This window comes from Artemia franciscana, chromosome 4 (genome assembly GCF_032884065.1).
Source record: "Artemia franciscana chromosome 4, ASM3288406v1, whole genome shotgun sequence".
NCBI classification, from domain to species: domain Eukaryota; kingdom Metazoa; phylum Arthropoda; class Branchiopoda; order Anostraca; family Artemiidae; genus Artemia; species Artemia franciscana.
In genome coordinates, this window is record NC_088866.1 from 24,256,902 (window position 1) to 24,279,116 (window position 22,215).

General features: G+C 34.9%; 1 protein-coding gene across 1 annotated transcript in view; it reads right to left on the bottom strand.

Annotated features, from left to right (window-relative positions):
• Positions 1 to 14,646, bottom strand: part of LOC136026181 (large ribosomal subunit protein uL16m-like) — a 235,760-nt gene extending 221,114 nt beyond the window's left edge. Inside the window, exon 1 of the mRNA XM_065702503.1 lies at positions 14,568 to 14,646. The gene's annotated coding sequence lies outside the window, so the exon portion shown is untranslated. The remainder of the gene's footprint in view (positions 1 to 14,567) is intronic.
• Positions 14,647 to 22,215: the final 7,569 nt, after the last annotated feature.

Sequence of the window (22,215 nt, forward strand, 5' to 3'; positions counted from 1 at the left end):
GCGGAGTTTATCATTCGGTTTTTCGGACTTGGGATTGTGGTAGAGAAATGGTATCAGATGTGCCTAATAAACTTTAAAAGTTCTCTCATTGCTAAAGAAATTAGAGTTTATCCTTTGCTCTTTTCTAAGTGGTGACGTTACAAAGTTGGGCTACGGCAAAAAAAAAATCAACTTTTGAACTAAGACTGATAGAATTTTTTTGTTCGACGGCAAACGATAGCTCATGATGAGCTGATCAAAGTATATTGCATCCATTTTTTGGTACAAAAATTCCTTCATGAGGTATACTAGTTTGAAAGTTTCAAGGGGTTGACAACTTCAGTAGTAAGGTACACACTGAAACGAAATCCGGTGAACTTGATGTCTATCACGGGAGAGACATAGACATAGACATTTTTATTTTCATCCAAAACATTTATGCTAAACAAACAATTTACCATTAACGGACACTCTTAAGACAAAAGAGTCCTCTTGAACAGACTCTTAAGACTTCAGAGGGACTTGTAAGTAAGAATTTGTTCACTTTGGGCTAGAAATTTCTGTAAATTGGTGCACATTGTACTCGATCTCTTTAAATCTGACAGAATTAAGTGTATACGCAACGGGTACAAACGATAACGTAAAACAATGAGCTAGCTTCGTAATAATTAGTGTCACCTATGGTATTTTCATCCTGAAAAGTTACGGATAGCTTTATAATACCAACTAGATTTTATAAGATATTGTTCTAAGTTTTCATCCGTCACGATGTCTACGATTGAAAAAGATAAAGTTCAACTGTCTGCAAAGTCAATTTTGTCCCTTCTTTCGATATTATGTTGTAGTTGTTGTTTATTCAACGCTGAGGAATAGCCTTTGGTCATGGGATAACTAATTGCATTCTTGTTAGAACATACCGTTTTAAAAACTTTAATAGGCTGACAACTTCATCATCTAACCGATAGTGATGAAACAAGCACAAATGAGAATGTAAAACAATGAGATATTTTCGTAATAATTAATAGAATATCATCTATGGTATTTTGATCCTGAAAAGTTAGGGATAGCTTTATAATACCAACTAGATTATATAAGATATTGTTCCGAGTTTTCAGCCGTCACGATTTCTACGATTTAAAATGATAAAGTTCAACTGGCTGCAAAGTCAATTTAGTCCCTTCTTTCGATACTATTTTGTTGTTCTTTTTTCAACAGTGAGGAATAGCCTTTCATCATGTGATTACTGATCGATAGCAAAGAAACAAAACCAAAGTGTTGCTCTCGCAACACTTCAGCCGGCGAAGTCGGACAAAGGTTGCCGCAACACTTCACGTTGCCCGGACAACGTAGGTCTAGTTAGTTTCTGTTCCTTTTGGATTGTATTTATTGATTGTTGATAATTTTGGTTTAAATCGGGATTATTATCATAATTTATTTCTGCCCGATTTAGGTTTTAATATGGCTTTTGGTTTGTAAGTCAAGTTATGAATTTATAGAAGATCGTAACGATGTTAGAAGTGTTGTTTCGTAAAAAATAAAATATGTTATCTTTATTTCTCTTAGAAAAACTTCTTATTTCAAAATATTTTTGAAATTAATTTTTATTCGTTTTTAATTGACATAGTTTTATTGTTGGTTAATATAAGGAATACACATTTAGTTTTTTTTAACTGTTTAACTAAATTCCTTAGATGTGAATAAACTATAACTTTCATTAAGTGCATTTTCTTTTTGTTGATCGAAAATAGACATTTAAGCTAATCAGAAAAGTAGAAGTCCTCAGGCCGCTTGCTACTTCAAAATAACCTAGAAATTTCAATTTCCAACTCCCCAAGCTGCTCCCAGGAAATTCCAAATACGGTATGGAAGCACACAGTGTCATTGTGTTGCGAGAGCAACACTTTGGTTTTGTCGTGTTTTTTTTTTTTTTTGTTCCTAGCACCACGATTTCAGCTTATTCCTAGAAAGTGGTAAGGGTCTAACCTCTGCGGTTTTTACGGAAAGTTTGGACCTTAGGCCGGATTGATGAATATGACTTTACATTTTGGAAAGCTTCGTTGAACTCTTGCCTGGGGCCAAAAAGGATGGTTTTTGCTTGTCCTTGAGCCAGAGCCTATAGTGTGTGAAGTAAAGAGGAGTTGTATAGCCTATGTCAGAGAGGACTATCTGAAGTTATGCAGCCAAGCTTTCGTTTCATCAAACCATGTTTCTGCTTTCGAGTGGAAAGCTCCGTTCTAGCAGGCAAGCAGGCAGGCACCAGTTTCAAATTGAAGATGGACTAAAATCTATAAGTGTTAAATATATGCGACAGTTACCCTGCCGCACAGCCAATATATCTTCTTTGAGTGATAAATAGAAAAATTTAGAGAACCAAAAGAGCGGCATTTTCCAACGGGTCCGAAAGTGCTGCCATCTATTGTTTCTACCCATTTCTGTTCGTGATTTCAGCTGAGTTTATCATTCGGTTTTTCGCACTTGGGATTGCGGTAGAGAAATGGTATCAGATGTGCCTCTTAAACTTTAAAAGTTTTCTCATTGCTAAAGAAATTAGAGTTTATCTTTTGCTCCTTTCTATGTGATGACGTTAGAAAGTTGGCCTACGGCAAAAAAGTCAACTTTTGAACTAAGACAGATAGATTTTTTTTTTCGACGGCAGTCGATAGCTTTTGATGAGCTGATCAAAGTATATGTCATCCATTTTTTTGTACAAAAATTCCTTCATGAGATATACCAGTTTGAAAGTTTAAAGGGGTTGACAACTTCAGTAGTAAGGTACACACTGAAACCAAAAATAGGCCGATACCAATTGTGAGACATATAGGGGAGTTGTAAGCAACAGTCGGCTGTTAGCTCATAATCATCCTCGGCAATAAGGGGTTTGCAACTCTTACTAGTTGGTGTACCTATTTTTTGTTTCCGTTGTATTTGATGGAAGACAAATTTGGTTCCAGTGGTAAGACATGTAGGGGACTTGTAAGTAATAATCGGCTGTTAGGCTACAATCATCTTCAGCGATGAGGGGTTTGCAACTTTTGCTAGTTGCAATGAGGGGTTTGCAACTTTTGCGAGTTGGTGTACCTATTATTTGTTTCCGGTGTATTTGATGATAAGACCAATTTGGTTCCAGTGTTGGTAAGTAAGACTTGTAGGGGACTTGTAAGTAATAATCGGCTGTTAAGCTACAATCATCTTCAGTGATGAGGGGTTTGAAACTTTTGATAGTTGGTGTACCCATTTATTTGTTTCCGGTGAAATTGATGTCTTATCACGGGAGAGGGACTTGTAAGTAAGAATCGGTTCACTTTGGGCTAGAAATTTGTGCAAATTGGTGCACATTGTATTCGATCTCTGTAAATCTGACGGCAAGAAAGTTTGTGTCGATGGTCTATCACTCACTGTAACCTAGAATTAAGTATTTACGCAACGGGTGCAAACGATACAATGAGGTAGTTTCGTAATAATTAATAGAGTATCATCTATGGTATTTTGATCCTGTAAAGTTACGGATAGCTTTTTAATACCAACTAGATTATATAAGATATTGTTCCAAGTTTTCATCCATCACGATGTCTACGATTGAAAAGGATAAAGGTCATCCAATGGTCATGAACAGTTACGGACAGCTTCATAATACTCAATAGGTCGTATAAGATAATGTCCCAAGTTTTCGTAATAATTAATAGAGTATCATCTATGGTATTTTGATCCTGTAAAGTTACGGATAGCTTTATAATACCAACTAGATTATATAAGATATTGTTCCAAGTTTTCATCCATCAAGATGTCTACGATTGAAAAGGATAAAGGTCATCCAATGGTCATGAACAGTTACGGACAGCATCATAATACCCAATAGGTTGTATAAGATGTCGCAAGTTTTCACCAGTCCCGATGTCTACGATTGAAAAGGATAAAGTTCAACCGTCTGTAAAGTCAATTTAGTCCCTGTTTTCGATGTTCTGTATTTCTTTAAAACCTGACTTAACCTATAGCCATGTGATTACGGATTGTGTCATCAGTTCAGGAAAAAACTCTTTTTGGAATATATCATTTTCAGAACCTAGATGGGTTGACAAGTTCAGCGTGTAACAGATAGCGAAGAAACAAAACCAAAGTGTTACTCTGTGATGAAGGGTTAGCAGATACCCAAAATAGGCCGATTGCAATTGTGAGACATGTAAAACACTTGTAAGCAACAATAGACTGTTAGACAATAGTCGTGTTCGGAAATGAGGGGTTTTTGAATTAAAAAAAGGGAATAGTTGTGGGAAAAGTGGAAGTCATGGCCAATTGTAGAAAAAAGCCAAGACAGATTGTCCAGGTTAATTTTACCCCTTTGATGGCCGTTGTTACTGTCTCCCATTTATGCTCCGTGCAAACGTGTCCCTTCACAATGCCGAACTAGAGTCGTACCGGTTGGAGTTTCTCGCTGGGGAACAATCGCAGGTTGACTACAAGTTGACTTGCATGAAAATTTTCCTCTCATGCATATCACTCCACAATGCTGAACTAGAGTTCACCCTCTCATGCTAATTCACGGTGGGTTGGGTTCAACCTGTTGGAGGTTCTAACAGGTTCATTCATGTTGGGGGAAGCAATATATTGACAAATTTGGCAATGAATATAAACCACCTGCAATCTGCCTCGACTCTTATGCAAGTGAACTTGCAATTATACACCAAGAGATTTGGGCCGGAAACAAAAAATTCAACTGTCTGTAATTGACTACAAAAAGTCCAGTGAACATGGGCTAGATGGGAACCCCATATGAGAATGAGTATATTGTTGGTATGTATGAAGTTTGACTCTTTCTCTCGCTAAAGTTTGACTCTTTCTTTCAATTCTACTTTATTAAACAGTAAAAAACTTTAGCGTAAAGATCGGGACGTTGAAAAGGAACAGTCCCTTTCATACACGGAGTAATTTCTGTTCGTTTTAAGTTTTAATGTCGCTCACCTTACTTTCAGTAAAAAAAAAATAGTTTTTTTATTTAATTTCTAAACGTTTTTGAATTAATATATGTTTGATTTTGGCTCTCCTCACATAAATTATTGAAATGAAATTTGCATATTAATTCTTTTTTTGGTGGAATGGTTTTCTCTTAGTTTTGACAGGACGATTTTGAGAAAAAAGGGGTGGAAGTGGAGGCCTAGTTGTCCTCTAATTTTTCGGTTATTTAAAAAGGCAACTTGAACTTTTAATTTTTAACGAACGTTTTTATTTGTAAAAAATATACGTAGCTTAAGAATTAACTTAGGTAACGAATTTCTATATTCATATATTTTTGTTATGTATATGAGGGGGTTTGTCCTCTCGTTAAAATCTCACTCTTTACACTAAAGCTTAAATTTTATTCCAGTTCCTTAAGAATGATCCCTGAATCACAAAGGCCGTAGAATAAATAGTTGAAATTACTAAAAATACTTTAGCATGAAGAGCAAGGTATTTAGGAAGAGAAGAACCCCTCATTTGCGTAATAGTTCCTATTCGTTTTAAGTTTTAATGCAGCTCCTTACTTTCGGCAAATTTTTTTTTTTAATATTTATGTTTTCATTGTTTTTTTTTTATAATAATACTAGAAAATTCTGCGCCCCCTTCATTGAATTTCTCTCCCACCATGACAAGTTCCTCCAAGGAAAATTCCTCCCACATATCCCTCTCCCCTAACCCCCCCCCCCCCTAAACCCAGAAATTCCCCTGAAAACCTCTGTACACTTCCCAATAACCATTACTGTATGTAAAAACTGGTAAAAGTTTTTAACTTGCGGCCCCTCCCCCGAGGACTGAGGGGGTGTAAGTCATCCCCAAAGTCATAGTTATTATGTTTTTTGACTATGCTGAATAAAATGGGTATCTCAAAATTTTGATCCGTTGACTTTGGGAAAAAATGAGTGTAGGAGGGGGTCTTGGAGCCCTCAAAAATTTTTTAGTCACTTAAAAAGGGCACTAGAACTATTCATTTCCGTTAGAATGAGCCCTACTTATATATTTAAAATCAGTATAAAAATCCGATTCTTTTAATGTAGCTTTTAGTATCGAAATTCCGTTTTTTAGAGCTTCCTTTACTATTGAGCCGGGTGGCTCCTTACAACAAAAATAAAAAAAAAACTATTTTTTTTAGCTGAAAGTAAGGAGCGACATTAAAACTTAAAACGAACAGAAATTACTCCCTATATGAAATGAGTTGTCCCCTCCGCAATCCCTCGCTCTTTACGCTAAAGCTTTCAATTGTTTAAAAAACTAGAATTGTGGCAAAGAGTCAAACTTTAGCGTAAAGAGCGAGGGATTGCGGAGGGGACAACTCATTTCATATACGGAGTAATTTCTGTTCGTTTTAAGTTTTAATGTCGCTCCTTACTTTCAGCTAAAAAAATTGGTTTTTTTTTTTTTAATTTCTGAACGTTTTTGAATTAATGCATGTTTGTTTTTGGCTCTCCGCACATAAATTATTAAAATGAAATTTGTATATTAATTCTTTTTTTTGGCTAAATGGCTTTCTCTTAGTTTTGATCAGACGATTTTGAGAAATAAGGGGTGGAGAAGGAGGCCTAGTTGCCCTCCAATTTTTCGGTTACTTAAAAAGGCAACTAGAACTTTTAATTTTTAACGAACGTTTTTATTAGTAAAAAATATACGTAACTTAAGAATTAACTTACGTAACAAACTTTCATAACCTTATATTTTTATTATGTATACGAGGGGGTTTGTACCCTCGTTAATACCTCGCTCTTTACACTAAATCGTAAGTTTTGTCCCAATTCTTTAAAAATGACCCCTGAATCAGAAAGGCCGTAGAATAAATAGTTGAAATTACTAAAAATACTTTAGCATAAAGAGCAAGGTATTTATCTCCCCTAAATACCTCGCTCTTTATGCTAAAGTATTTTTAGAACCCCTCATATGCGTAATAATCTCAGTTCGTTTTAAGTTTCAATGCTACTTCTTCCTTTCATTTGAAAAAACGTTTTCATGTTTATTTTTCATTGTTTTCTTATAGTAATGCTAGAGAATCCTGCGCCCTTGTCATTGAATTTTTCTTCCCCCATGACAGATTCCTCTAAGGAAAGATCCTCCAACATAGCCCCTCTCCTCAGCCCCACCCCCAAACAAAATAAAAAAAAAAACAAAAAAAAACAAATAAACACGCACGCGTGATTTGTCTTCTGGCAAAAAATACAAAATTCCACATTTTTGTAGATAGGAGCTTGAAACTTCTACAGTAGGGTTCTCTGATACGTTGAATCTGATGGTGTCATTTTCGTTAAGATCCTACGACTTTTAGGGGATGTTTCCCCCTATTTTCCTAAATAAGGCAAATTTTCTCAGGCTCGTAACTTTTGATAAATAAGACTAAACTTGATGAAACTTATATATTTAAAATCAGCATTAAAATGCGATTCTTTTGATGTAGCAATTGATATCAAAATTCAATTTTTTAGAGTTTTGGTTACTATTGAGCCGGGTCGCTCCTTACTACAGTTCGTTACCACGAACTGTTTGATTCGTTACCACAAACTGTTTGATTTGTTTATTAGTAACTAGTGCAGTTATTGGCACAAAAGAAATTTCGTAACAAGGAAAGCAGCTTCATAAGGGGCAATTTCGTAAATAGTATGCCGTCAACTTTTGCCCGCATTGCAAAAGTACCCATGAGCTGGTATATGAAGCCACTATAATCAGAAATGTTTCTCTTGAACAGAATGCTAGGAATTTTTGTATTTTCCCACCGAACTTATACGTTTTTTTGTATCATTTATTTTTTTTCCAGAAGTGATTGTATTTATCTACTTGTCACTTTGAAAAAGATTTAATGTTTTATAGTTATAAAGCATAATGGTGTCGAATATATTGTTGTTTTTTTTGGTATACAAAATTAGAATAAAAATATTGACTTAAAATTTTTTATTTGATTTTCTTAATTTTACTTAAAATGTTTTGTTTTGGACAAACTACTTTGATAATGCGTTACTTTTTTATAAACAAATGTGTCTAAAGGTATTAAATATTTTGGTGTTTGATAACCAAGTTCAAAACTGTCGATATTGTTAAAAAATATTCGCCCAACGTTTCGGCATTGCTCAACAGAACTGAATACTGGGAGTTAATATCTTCATCTTTGCTAGTAGGCTATTGCTTTGTGTATTTTTTCTAATTAATTACTATTTTTTTATTACTATATTCTTTTACTTTAATTGACATACTTTTTACATTGTCTTTAGCCAAACGTTTGTCTCTAAGGTTCATTAAATAAATAAAAAATAAGTTTTTCAGCTGAAAGTAAGGAGCAGCATTAAAATTTAAAACGAACAGAAATTATTACGAGTATGAGAGGGGTTAGCTCCTCCTCAACACACCGATCTTCACGCTACTGTTTTTCGGCACTTTAACAAGAGCTAAGAGGTCATATGGCACTTGTGACGAAGTCGGAAGATCCAAGAGCTCATATGGTATGAGCTCTAGCAAAATTCTAAGAATCAATAGATTGCTTTAAAAGGAAATTCAGAGGCTTAATGCCGGTCAGGATTTAAAAAAAGAGCTCTGAGTCACGAGGTCCTTCTAAATATCAAAATTATTTAAGATCTGAGTACCCACTCGTAAGTTTAAAATAACTCAATTTTTCTAATTTTCCCTCCCCCTTCAGCCCCCCAGATTGTCGAATCGGGGAAAACGACCTTGTCAAGTTAATTTGTACAGCTCCCTAACACGCCTACCAATTTTCAAAGTCTTAGCACAACCAGAAGCACCAAACTCGCCAAAGCACTGAACCCCACAACCGAACTCCCCAAAGAGAGCGGATCCAGTCCGGTTACGTCAATCACGTATCTACGACATTTATAAGCGTTTTCCAAGATTTCCGGTTTCCCGCTCCAACCTCCCCCAATGTCAAAAAATCTATTCAGGATTTGAAATAAGGGCTCTGAGACATGAGTACCTTCAAAATATCAAATTTCATTAAGATCCGGTCACCCATTCTTAAGTTAAAAATACCTCAATTTTTATAATTTTTCCAAATTAACAACCCCCAGCTCCCCCAAAGAGAACGGATCCGTACCATTTATGTCAATCTCGTATCTATAACTTGTGCTTATTCTTGCCATCAAATGTCATCTCGATCTCTCCACCCTAAGCGTTTTCCAAGATTTCCGGTATCCAAGATTCCTGTTTCCCCCTTCCAACCCTCTATGTCCCCAGATTCGATTCGAATTGAAAATGGAGCATCTGAGACATAAAATTCTTCTATATATCAAGTTTAATTAAGATCCTATGACCCATTCGTAAGATACCTCGAATTTCACGTTTCATCCCGATCTCTCCACTTCAAGTGTTTTCAAAGATATCTGGTTTCCAACATTTCCGGTTACCCCCTCCAACTCCCTTTAATATCACTGGGTCATACAATGAGAGTTCTAAACCACGAGATCCTTCTAGATATCAAATTTCATTAAGATCTGATCACCCGTTCGTAAGTTACAAATACCTAATTTTTTCTAATTTTTCCGAATTACTCCCCCCTCCAAAACTCCACCAAAGAGAGCGTATCCGGTCCAGTTATGTCAGTCACCTGTCTTGGACTTGTGCTTATTCTTTCCACCAAGTTTCATCCTGATCTCTCCACTTTAAGCGTTTTCCAAGGTTTCCGCCCCCCCCCTAATGACATTGGATCTGGTCAAAATTTAAAACAAGAGATACAAGTTTTGAGGTTCTTCTAAATATGAAATTTCATTAAGATACGATCACTCTTACGATCGTAAATTAAAAATACCTCATTTTTTCTATTTTTTTAGAATTAACCCTCCCCCCAACTCCCCTAAAGGGAGCAGACCCGTTCTAGTTATGTCAATCCCGTATCTAGGACTTGTGCTTGCTTTTACCACCAAGTTTAATCCCGATCCCTCCACTCTAAGCTTTTTCCATGATTTTCGGTTCCCCCCCCCCCCGACTTCCCCCTCACCAGATCTGGTCGGGATTTAAAATAAGAGCTCTGAGACATGATGTCCTTCAAAACATCAAAATTTCAATAAGATCCGATCACTCCTTCGTAAGTTAAAAATGCCTCATTTTTCTAATTTTTCAGAAGTAACCCTCCCCCCCCAACTCCCCCAAAGAGAGTAGATCCGTTCCAGTTATGTCAATCACGTCTCTAGGATTTGTGCTTATTTTTCCCACCAAGTTTCATCCCAACCCCTCAACTCTAAGTGTTTTCCTAGATTTAGGTTCCCCCCTCAATTCCCCCACATGTCATCGGATCCAGTCGGGATTTAAAATAAGAGCTCTGAGACACAATATTCTTCAAGATCCGATCACGCCATCATAAGATAAAAATACCTCATTTTTTCTAATTTTTCAGAATTTGCCCCCCCAACTCCCCCAAACAGAGCAGATCCGTTCCAGTTATGTCAATAACGTATCTAGGACTTCTGCTTATTTTTCCCACCAATTTTCATCCCGATCCCTCCACTCTAAGCGTTTTCCAAGATTTTAGGTTCCCCCCCCCTCTAACTCCCCCCAATGTTACCGGATCTTGTCAGGATTTAAAATAAGATTGGTTAGTACCAAGCGTCATGAAAAAAAAAGGTTAGTAATTGTTTTAATTGAACGAGTCTTGTGTTTTAGGAGTTATTTTTAAAGAATTGGGACAAAATTTAGACTTTAGCGAAAGCAGCGAGGAATTGAGGAAGGGGCAACCCCCTCGTGTATATAAAAATTTCTGTTCGTTTTAAGTTTTAATGTTACTCCTTACTTTCAGTTGAGAAAACTTGTTTTATTAAAATTTAATTTTTGATCGTTTTTCATATAAAGCTAGGATACCTGGCTCGACCTTCAGGGAAAAAATCCTCCTCCCCGCAGAAATAGCCTCTGGGTGATTCAATCCTGGCAAAAATATTTACCCTGGACAATTACCCTAAGCATCTCCAAGTATAAAATAGAATCAGTAAAGAGAAAGCAAGACGCATGAAAATCTTTCGTATAGGAGGTCTGGCAAACTCACCCAGTGTAAAACTCCCCCAGAAAAGTTCACCCCGGGAAAACTTCCCTCTAAAAATCCTCCCAGCAGAAAATTTGTCCTACCCTCCCTTCCCAAAAATGTATGCATACTTCCCAGAAGGAAATAAAACAATGGATAAATTTCATAGCTTAAAAACCTTTCCCCAGGAAATGTAAGGGGTCAATTTATGTCTAAAGACACAGTTATTGGGATTTTCAATTATGCTGAAGAAAAAAGCTATCTCAAAATTTTGATCAGACGATTTTGGGAAAAAAGTGGTGTGGAAGGGGGTCTAGTGGCCCTCCAATTTTTTTGGTCACTTAAAAAGGGCATGGGTACTTTTAATTTCCGTTATAATGAGCCCTCTCTCGAAGTTTTAGGTTCACTGGGTCGATACGATCACCCATTGAGAAAAACAACAACAAAAAACAAGAAACAAATAAACACGCATCCGTGATCTTTCTTATGGTAGAAATTACAAAATTCCGCATTTTTGCAGATATTAGCTTAAAACTTTTAAAGTAGGGTTATTTGATACTTTGAATCCGATGTTGTAATTTTCATTAAAAATTCTGTAACTTGGCGGGGGTCTTTCCCCCTTTTTCGAGAATCAGACAAATTTTCTCAGGCTCCTAGCTTTTAATGGGTAAGACACAATTTAATGATACTTAAGTATTTGGAATCAGCATAGTAAGCCAATTCTTTTGATATATCTATTGGCATCAAAACTCATTTTTTTTTAGTTTTAATTACTATTGAGCCAGGTCATTCCTTACAGTTGGCTACCATGAACTGTTTGATGAAAATCCAAATAGAGGTCATTGAAATATTGATCTTTTTTTCCATATTACCAAAACTATTGTATTCACAAAACTTCACAGTTTGATGAACTGTAATTAAACAAATAGAAAAAAGTTTTCCAACTAAAGTAAAGACCAAGCTTAAAACTTAAAACAAATATAAATTACTCTCTAGGGGGGCTGCTTCCTTTTCAACACCTTCCTCATTAAACAAAAGTTTTTAGTGCTTTGAAATCTTATCTTTAGAATTGCAAATTTTCTTCAAAAATTTAAAAGAGCCAAATTTCACGGTATAGAGTAAGGAGCTAAAAGGGAGATAGCCCCCTTCATATAAAGAATAATCTGTTCAAATAGCTTTCAAATCTATTCCTTGCTTTTCATATGAAAAGATTTTTTTTCATCTAATTTCTGATTGTTTTCCAAATCATACCCAGGCTTAACCAAGATAAAATTTGAGGTACCGATCCATTAAATCCCAGGCTAATTACTTTTTTAATGCGTAAATAATAATTATACATTGATAATTACCGTACTACGTTTAAATCTGCAATATCAATTTTAGATACAATTTGAACATACTTCAAAAATTAGATGAATAGCATTTTTGTAAAAAATCCTTGTTAATACTACTACTAAAGAATTTTGGTTGGATGAAAAGGAGTATTATTGTTTGTATGAATAGAAATTCTGTGAGACTTTTCCCCTTCTACATAACTGAAAACATCAAAACCTCTAAAATACGATTTTCTTATCAATAAATACATTAAAGTAATTTTTATAAATAAAACAACAAAATACCACCCTTTAAAATTGCTCAAAACTAAGTTTCAAGCAGTATTCGCCATCCCCAAGAAGTTTCCTGGCAGGGTGATGATGGCCTGTCTTACTTTTTCCACCTCTGTGCTGGTAGATTCTGGAAATGTAACATTTTAGCTGTAGAGAGAAACAATTTGATTAATTCCTACTCCTACCTTATCTCTTTCATCATTTATCTAAAACCTCATGAAGAGTAAGCAATTTTTCCATTAAATGTACTTTTTAAGGAATCTACCCTACACCACCTAAACAACGACTCACCCCCCCCCCCCTGCATTATAGCTGATACGCAATTACAGATTACCAAAAGTAGCCTAATTTAATTACAAATACAGCGAATCAACTTTAATCCTGTACTGAATTAACTTGAATCAGTACTTCTTGTCAAGTACTTCTAATGTCAAGTACAACATGACACTACTTCTTTTTTAATTTGGAAGCCTTAAATGTAGTTATTGATACTTCTAAATCAATTACCTCATTAGAATTTTAAATTGATCGCAAATTCGTCCTCTTCAGGGTAAAGTCGTAGTTCGGTGCCCTAAAATAACATGAAAACAAAACTTTCCCCTGAAAAAGAGCTTTAAATTTACGTTTGAATGAGCTCCCTCCCAATTATTTTGGACCTTCGGTTTGATACAATTACCCTTGGGAAAAAAACAAAACAACGCATCGACGATGTTTCTTCTGAAAAAAAAGAAGCAAAATTCCACATTTTGAAAATTGGAGCTTGAAACCTCTACGGTAGGGCTCACTGATATAATGAACCTCACAAAGGGGTTTTCAATAAGATCGCTCTCTTTTTTGGGGATGTTTCCCCTTTTTTCAGAAATTCGGCAAATTTTCTCAGGCTTTTGGTTTTGGGTGGGTAAAAGTAAACTGAAAGAATTTTATATATTTAGAATCAACATAAAAAGCCAATACTGCCGGTATAGCAATTGCCATGATAATTCCATTTTTAGTTTTGGTGAATGTTGGTCCAAGTCACTTTTTACTTCCTGTTTTTAATCACAAACTATTTGATACGATTCTCTTGTGACGAAATTTTGTTAAACCTGTTCATTTTATTTAGTTGAATACGACAGTAAAAATAAAGAAGGCTGATTTGACAGCTGGATAGTAAGCTTAAATTTTGTTTTTCTTTCGCTCTTCTATTTTTTTAGTGTCTGAATATACAACGGATTTCAGTTCGAGGGGAAAATTGTCCCGTTATGAAAGAGGTACATTTTACATAGCCGTACTAAAATCAAAACGTGGTATCTATGTAGGCAGAATGATTTTTGAGCATCTCTACTCCTTCTATAAACTATTCTAAGGAGTAGAAAATTGTATAAAGATAATTCTACATCTGTTATAATCTACGGAAGCACTAAAGTTTTCTATAATTTCGGTTTGAATTTGATTTTCTTTTAAATTAAATACATAATAACTAAACATATTATTAACTAAATTAATCGATCCCTTTACCAGGAATCCTTGTCGTTTAAAATTTACTGTATTTTATTTTATTTTGCGAACAATTTAGTTGCTCTTTTTATTTGAAAGTTTTCCAATAAGTATTTAAAATAAACTTATTCCTACGGAAAAAAAATTCCTGAAATATATTCCCTGTCACCCAACCACCACTGATATTTTGACGCTCGCCCCCCCCCCTGGATAATTTTCTGTCAGTGCCCTTAGAATGACTATGAAAAATTTGTTTGATTTTTTCTCCGCCAGTTAAATCTAGCATATGACAAATAATTGAGTTTCCAGTGGGATATCATTTTTTTCTGAGTAACATTTTCTACAAACGTTATCTGTTTTCCCCTATGTTGCAAGCCATTGAGGCTTTTGAGAAAGGACTTGAGTTTTACTTTTTGATTCTGTATTTAAATGAAGAAATCCTCAATCTCAAGACTTGTATAATTAAAGCCGAGTAAAAACATTAGGTTAGGAATCCTTAAAAACATAGGAATTTCAAAATTCTGTAAAATAACATGTACCTTGAATCACTGAAAGGAGAGCAAAACTTAATTCAAGATTCAACAAATATTCACCAATTGACGGACACAGCCTTAGACGAAGAACAGTACTGTGAAACATGTTGAAGCTTAGCATTTAAATCTTTTGTTTGAAGAAACCAGAGCGAAATTATAGAATTACAAAGCTTGAATTAATTTTGCTACAAATAGTACAGCGCCATCTTCAACCTTAACAGAAAAAATGTAAAATCATATTGATGTATGATTTATATAGAGGGATAAACTTCAGTTTTTTCATTAACAACCAATGGAATCTTTTCGTCTTTCAGCAACACCATAGTGTTTTCAGTGACAATGTCCTTCATAAGCTAGATTAGTGTTATATAATAGTTTTATTAAACAGTTAACGTAGCAATGCCGCGCATGCGGGTGACAGGTTACGAATGTGTGTTGTTTGACTTTTTTTTGTGTGTGTTGTTTTGAGTGGATGAGAACTGAGTACAGTAATTAATTGTTATGGTAGTATTAGATTTTTTAGGGTCAAGTAGGCGGGGTTTATAGAATTGCTATCAACTTTATCGAAATTAATAGATTTCCATAATCGATACTGATTTCATTGTGTAACAATTAGATTTAACAAAAACAAAACTATGCCACGTTGAGTGTTTGAAAAGGAGGGTGGAACGATTTTTATTTAAAAACCTTGATTAACCTGGTAACATTATTTTCCGCTACGTGTGACACGCAACACCTGCTGTAAATAATTTTGAAATTTTACAGCTCTTCGGTTAAATAGTGAATATACGCACTTGTGTAAATCGTATTAATCACGGACTCCATGAAAGGAGGTAAAGGCTGAAAGTTTGAAGTGATTGGGTTGGAGATTGAGCTTTCACGGCTGTGTCGGTCTTAGGTAGCTTGGTGCTGCAGTAAGTTGTTATTAGTAGTAGTAGCTTATGATGATTTGACAATTCATAACATAAGAAGACCAATCTCTATAATCTCCAGAACCCATATAACACAAATAAAATACTATAAGCACATATTTTCAATAAAAAAATTTATTTAATTAGCTTCTTCCACAGCTAAATTAACATGGTTTATCAAACAGTTCGTGGTAACGAACTGTAGTAAGGAGCGACCTGGCTCAATAGTAAACGAAACTCTAAAAAACGGAATTTTGATGCTAAAATATAAATCAAAAGAATCAAATTTTCATGCTGATTTTAAATATATAAATTTCATCAAATTTAGTCTTTGTCATCAAAAGTTACGAACCTGAAAAAATTTGCCTTATTTTAGAAAACAGGGGAAAACACCACCTAAAAGTCACAGAATCCTAACGAAATCACACTATTGCATTCGGTGTATCAGAGAACCCTATAACAAAATTGTCAAGCTCCTATCTGCAGAAATGTGGAATTTTGTATTTTTTGCCAGAAGACAAATCACGGGTGCGTGTTTATTTGTTTGTTTGTTTTTGTTTTGTTTTTCTTTTCCCCAGAGGTCGTCGTATCGACCAAGTGATCCTAGAATGTCGCAAGAGGGCTCATTCTAACGGAAATGAAAAGTTCTAGTGCCCTTTTAAAGTGACCAAAAAATTGGAGGGCACCTAGGCCCCCTCCTACGCTCATTTTTCTCCAAAGTCAACAGATCAAAATTTTGAGATTGCCATTTTGTTCCGCATAGTCAAAAACCATAATAACTATGTCTTTGGGAATGACTTACTCCCCCACAGTCCCTAGGGGAGGGGCTGCAAATTACAAACTTCGACCAGTGTTTACATATAATAATGGTTATTGGGAAGTGTACAGTCGTTTTCAGGGGATTTTTTTTTGGTTTTAGGGGTGGGGTTGAGGAGAGGGGGCTATGTGGGAGGATCTTTCCTTGGAGAAATATGTCAAGAGGGAACAGAAATTCAACGAAAACGGCACAGGATTTTCTAAAATTACTATAAAAAAAAAACAATAAACATGGAAAAGTTTTTTCAATTGAAAGAAAAGAGTAGCATTGAAACTTAAAACGAACAGAGATTATTACGCATAGGAGGGGTTCTAAAAATTCTTTAGCATAAAGAGTGAGGTATTTAGGAGGAGATAAATACCTCGCTCTGTATGCTATAGTATTTTTAGTAATTTCAACTATTTATATAGGGCCTTTCTGATTCAGGGGTCATTCTTAAAGAATTAAGACAAAACTTACGATTTAGTGTAAAGAACGAGGTATTACCGAGGGTACAAACCCCCTCAAATAAATAATAAAAATTAAATAATATAAAAGTTTGTTACGTAAGTTAATTCTTAAGTTACGTATATTTTTTACTAATAAAAAATTCGTTAAAAATTAAAATTTATAGTTGCCTTTTTATGTAACTGAAAAATTGCATGGCAACTAGGCCTCCTTCCCCATCCCTTATTTCTCAAAATCGTCTGGTCAAAACTAAGAGAAAGCCATTTAACCAAAAAAAGAACTAATATGGAAATTTCATTTTAATAATTTATGTGTGGAGAGCCAAAATCAAACATGCATTAATTCAAAAACGTTCAGAAATTACATAAAAAAACTAGTTTTTTTTAACTGAAAGTAAGGAGCGACATTAAAACTTAAAACGAACAGAAATTACTCCGTAAATGAAATGGGTTGTCCCCTCCGCAATCCCTCGCTCTTTACGCTAAAGTTTGACTGTTTGCAACAGTTCTGCTTTTTAAAACAATTAAAAGCTTTAGTCTAAAGAGCGAGGGACTGCGGAGGGCAAAACCCATTTCACATAAGGAGTAATTTATGTTCGTTCTTATGGTCGTCCAGATTTATTTATTACATTTACATGTAATCAATCTTGGGACGAGATACTGCAGCTTTTACTTCAAGGACAATCGGCGGTTCATAGGCATGACATTATGGCCCGTGTCTTCCGGCAAAAGTTGAAATCACTGATAAACTACATAGTAAAACTTGAAGTGTTTGGGTCAGTGCGATGCTGGATGTAATTTCTGTTTGTTTTAAGTTTTAATGTCGCTCCTTACTTTCAGTTAAAAAAACTTGTTTTTTCATTTAATTTCTGAACGTTTTTAAATTAATGCATGTTTGATTTTGGCTCTCCGCACATGAATAATTAAAACAAAATTCGCAAATAATTTTTTTTTTGGCTAAATGGCTTTCTCATAGCTTTAATCTGGAGATTTTGAGAAAAAAGGAACGGGGAAGGAGAATTAGTTGCCCTCCATTTTTTTGATTAGTTAAAATGGTATCCAGAACTTTTGACTTTATTACGAACGTTTGCATTAGTAAAGAATATACGTCACTTACGAATTAACTTACGTAACGAAAATTTGTATATTTTTATTAAGTATATGAGGGGACTCACCCCCTCGTCAATAAATCACTCTTTACACTAAAGCTTGAATTTTGTCCCCATTCTTTAAGGATGGCCCCTGAATCAGAAAGGCCGTAGAATAAATAGTTGAAATTACAAAAAATTCTTTAGCGTAAAGAGCAATATACTGAGGAGGAAACAAGCCCCCTTATATGCGTAATAATTTCTGCTCGTTTTAAGTTTTAATGCTACTCCTTACTTCCAGTAGAAAAAACTTTTTTTTATTTATTTTCTCATTGTTTCTTTTAATAATATTAGAAAATCCTGCCCCCCCCCCCTTCATGGTAAATTTTTCTTCCCTCGTGATAAATTCCTCCATGGAAAGATCCTCCAACCTAGCCCTCGCCCCCGAACCATCCCCCCAACGCACAAAGTCCCCCCAAAAACGTCTGTACACTTCCCAATAACCATTACTATATGTAAACAATGGTCAAAGTTTGTAACTTACAGACCCTCCACCGGGGACTGTGGGGGATTAAGTCGTCTTCAAATACATAGTTATTAGGTTTTCGACTCTTTTGAACAAAATGGCTATCTCAAAATTTTGATTCGGTGACTTGAGAAAAAAACTATTGTGGGAGGGGGTCTATGTGCCTTCCAATTTTTTTGGTCACTTAAAAAGGGCACTAGAACTCTTCATTTCAGTTAGAATGAGCCCTCTTGTGACAAATTAGAACCACTGGGTCGTTACGGTCACCCCTAGAAAAAAAGAAAAAAAAAAACAAATTAATACGCATCCGAGATCTGTCTTCTGGCAAAAAATGCAAAATTCCGCATTTTTGTAGATAGGAGCTTGAAACTTCTACAGTATGGTTCTCTGATACGCTGAATCTGATTGTCTGATTTTCATTTAGATTTTGTGATTTTTGGGGGATATTTTCCCCTATTTTCGATCAGATTCTATGACTTTAAGGGGGGTTTCCCCCTGTTTTCTAAAATAAGACAAATTTTCTCAGGCTCATAACTGTTGATCGGTAAGACTAAACTTGATCAAACTTATATATTTAAAATCAATATAAAAATGTGATTCTTTTGATGTAACTATTGGTATCGAAATTCCGTTTTTTTTTTCGGTTACTATTGAGCCGGGTCGCTCCTTACTACAATTCGTTACGACGAACTGTTTGATTTTTCCCCGATAACTGAGGAGATAATCTGGTTTTTGTGTGATTATTTCTTTGACTAATGCAATGGATTATTCCGGACTGAAGGGCCATCAAATGGAGATCAGAGCCACCGCATTTTTCTTAAAAGTTACAAAAATTGGCTTAGAATGACCATTTCTACTGCTTCGTTTTGTTTCCCCATTACAAATCTTATCGCTGAAAAGATCTAAACTAAATAAAACAGTTCATGGTAACGAAATTGTAAGTAAGTAATGACTTGGCCCAATGGTAACCGAAACTCTAAAAGCTGGAATTGTTATAACGATAAATACGCTAAAAGAATTATCCTTATAGGTTGATTTTAAAAACGTAAGATTCATTAAGTTTAATGTTGCTGATCAAAAGCTACGAGCCTCACATAATTTGCCTGATTTTCGAAAAGCGAGAAAATGCCCTCAAAAAGTCAAGAAATCTTAATGAGAATCGAGCCATCAGATTTAGCGGTCCAGAGAACCCAAATATAGAGATGTCAAGCTCCTGTGTACAAAAATACATTTTTATTAGTTGTTGGGTTTTTCATTTTTTTTTTTTTTTTTTTTTTTTTGTTAGTTTGTCTTTCCGTTTTCCGCCAGGAATGATCGCATCGAACCAATATTCCTAAAAAATTAGGAAGAAACTCACTCAAATAGAATTAGAAGCTCAATGTCCTTGTAAGTTACTGAAAAGATTGGAGGGTAGCTAGGCCCCCTGCTACCCCCGTTTTAGCCAAAAGTGATCCGGTCAAAATTTTGAGATAGCCATTTTTTCGATATAACTGAAAGTTCCAATAATAATATCTCTGGGGACGACGTGACCCCACACAGCCCTTTGGATAGTTATCTAAGTAATAAAACTTAACGATTTTTCACGTAAAGTATTTGTTATTGGGAAGTATACAGACATTTTTTGCATGGGAAGATTTTCGACGGGAAGGATTTTCTGTGGGAAGGAAAGTTTCCGGAGATGAACTTTCCTGGAGGAATTTTACATGGGTGAATTTGCTAAAATTATCATATGAGATCCTTATTATTTGTCTTACTTTTTTCTTTTGCAGCGCAATTTTACATGTGGATATTTCCCTGGAGAAATTTTCCGCGGGATCTGAATTGTCTGAGGGACTTTTCCGTGGGGTAAAGAGAAGATTTCCCGTGGGAGAAATTTTCCATGGGGAATTTTCCGCGGGATAAACTTTCCATTGGGAAATTTCCAGAAAAAATTTCCACTGACAGGGGATTTTCGGTATGATATGAAAAACTATCAGAATGGGACTTTTCGTGCAGAGTGGCTCCATGTTTGTTGAAATTTTGACTTTCCAAAATTTGACTTTTTATCTCCATTCTTAAAAAGCCTAAAACACATGGAATGTTTAATTAGAATAAAAAGCTTTTTAAAAGTACTAAAAAAATCAGTGTGAACAACCAGATATTAAGAAGGGGCAGCCCCTCTCATATACGGATAATTCCTGTTCGTTATGAGTTTTAATTATGTTCCTTTCTTTTAGTTGAAAGATACTTGATTTTTTTATTTACAATCAACAATGAAAGCTAGTATCTAATACACCAATCAATCAATCTATTAATATTGTAAAATGTTTGATAAGTCCTGCTAAAAGTTTTTTGACCCAATAAGACTTCACCCAAGTTCTTTTGGGCCTAAAATGCGATTTGAAATACAATAACTATTACATTAAAAAAAGAGAGAGAACACACACTAGAATATAGAAAGTTTCTAAGTACAATTATGTTTTTTAGCATGCGAAAAAGAGCAAGAAACCCTTCTATAACGATTTAGTCAAAACCACTAACTCCTAACTTATTCACTGCTCTTCTCTAACCAGTGTAATTAGATTTTTCCATAGTGAATACAAAAATGATGATGGCACAAAAACTTTTGTCACTGAAAATCGTAAACCCTGCCGTACAATCATTGGCGTGGCCAGAATCCTAGTTCTTAGGGAGGGGAAATATCACTAAGGTCTTTTTAGCTACTTTGTAAACAAAGTACGTACTTCAGATTTACCCAATGACACTTATATAGTACCCATGTATAATGAAATATATTGATCCTTGATGTAATAGGAGCTTAAGCCTAATGTTTTTCTTACTATAGAGCGTAATCGTCTCTTACAAGGTTGCCGCCAACGCAGTGAATTACAAACAGGAAAAAGACTATGGCCTTTTGTTAGTTTAATTTAATTTGATAGTAAGAGACGAACATCCGACAATCAGGAAGCTAAGTAAGTTAGGTTGCTAGTAATGCATAATACTTCAGTCACTTGGGGCTATAGTTTGTCCTTCAATGTAAACTTTTTTATAAGTTAGTTCGTTCTTTACTGTGAAAGTTGGACCCGATCGTCTCTTGCTAGGTTGCTAGCTACCACTGCAACCCGGAGAAGCGATGTCATAGGAGGTGATGTCATAACATTTTTGTTTTTCTATTTACGTCATATATGGTTCTAATAAAACTTATATAAAATCCTCAAAGAAAAACAGTAGAGCAACAAAATTCGTACTTGAGGCTATTCATAATAAGATTTTATTATTACAGAGATATGGGCTTGAACTAATTTGAACCACTCAGTATTCTCCAGCCAATCGGAAAATTCTACGAAAATTCTGATTCGTCTTAATTAATACTAATGAAATCTCGGTATTAGTAAAATCTTATTTTGAATGGGCTTATACTTTATGATTATCTTTCAGTTTTCCTTTAAATTAAAAAAAATTTATTATTTTATTTTTCATTGTCTCAATTATTTCTCATTCTTTCATAAAAGGTGTGGAATAAAAGTCTTAATAAAGTGTCTATAATATGAATAATAATAAGGTGTCTTAATAAGAGGTGTAGCTCATTCCTTAAAAAAAACGAAAACGGGGACTTGGGAGACAATATAAAAATTCAATATATAACAAACATATCTACTCTCTTTAAACGAGCAACTGTATATTTTTCTTTTCTTGCTTTTACCAACGTATAATCAAAATCCTTAAAGTAAAGAATTATTTCTGTTTGTCATGAAATCTAAAACAGTTTAGTATAACGACTCAGTTTGAGAAGACATTTTTTTTGTTAATTCATACTTGCCGTGGCATCTCAGCTTTAGTTTGAAGCTGGAAGAAAAAAGATACAAGTCAAAATTTGAGTGTCGAAG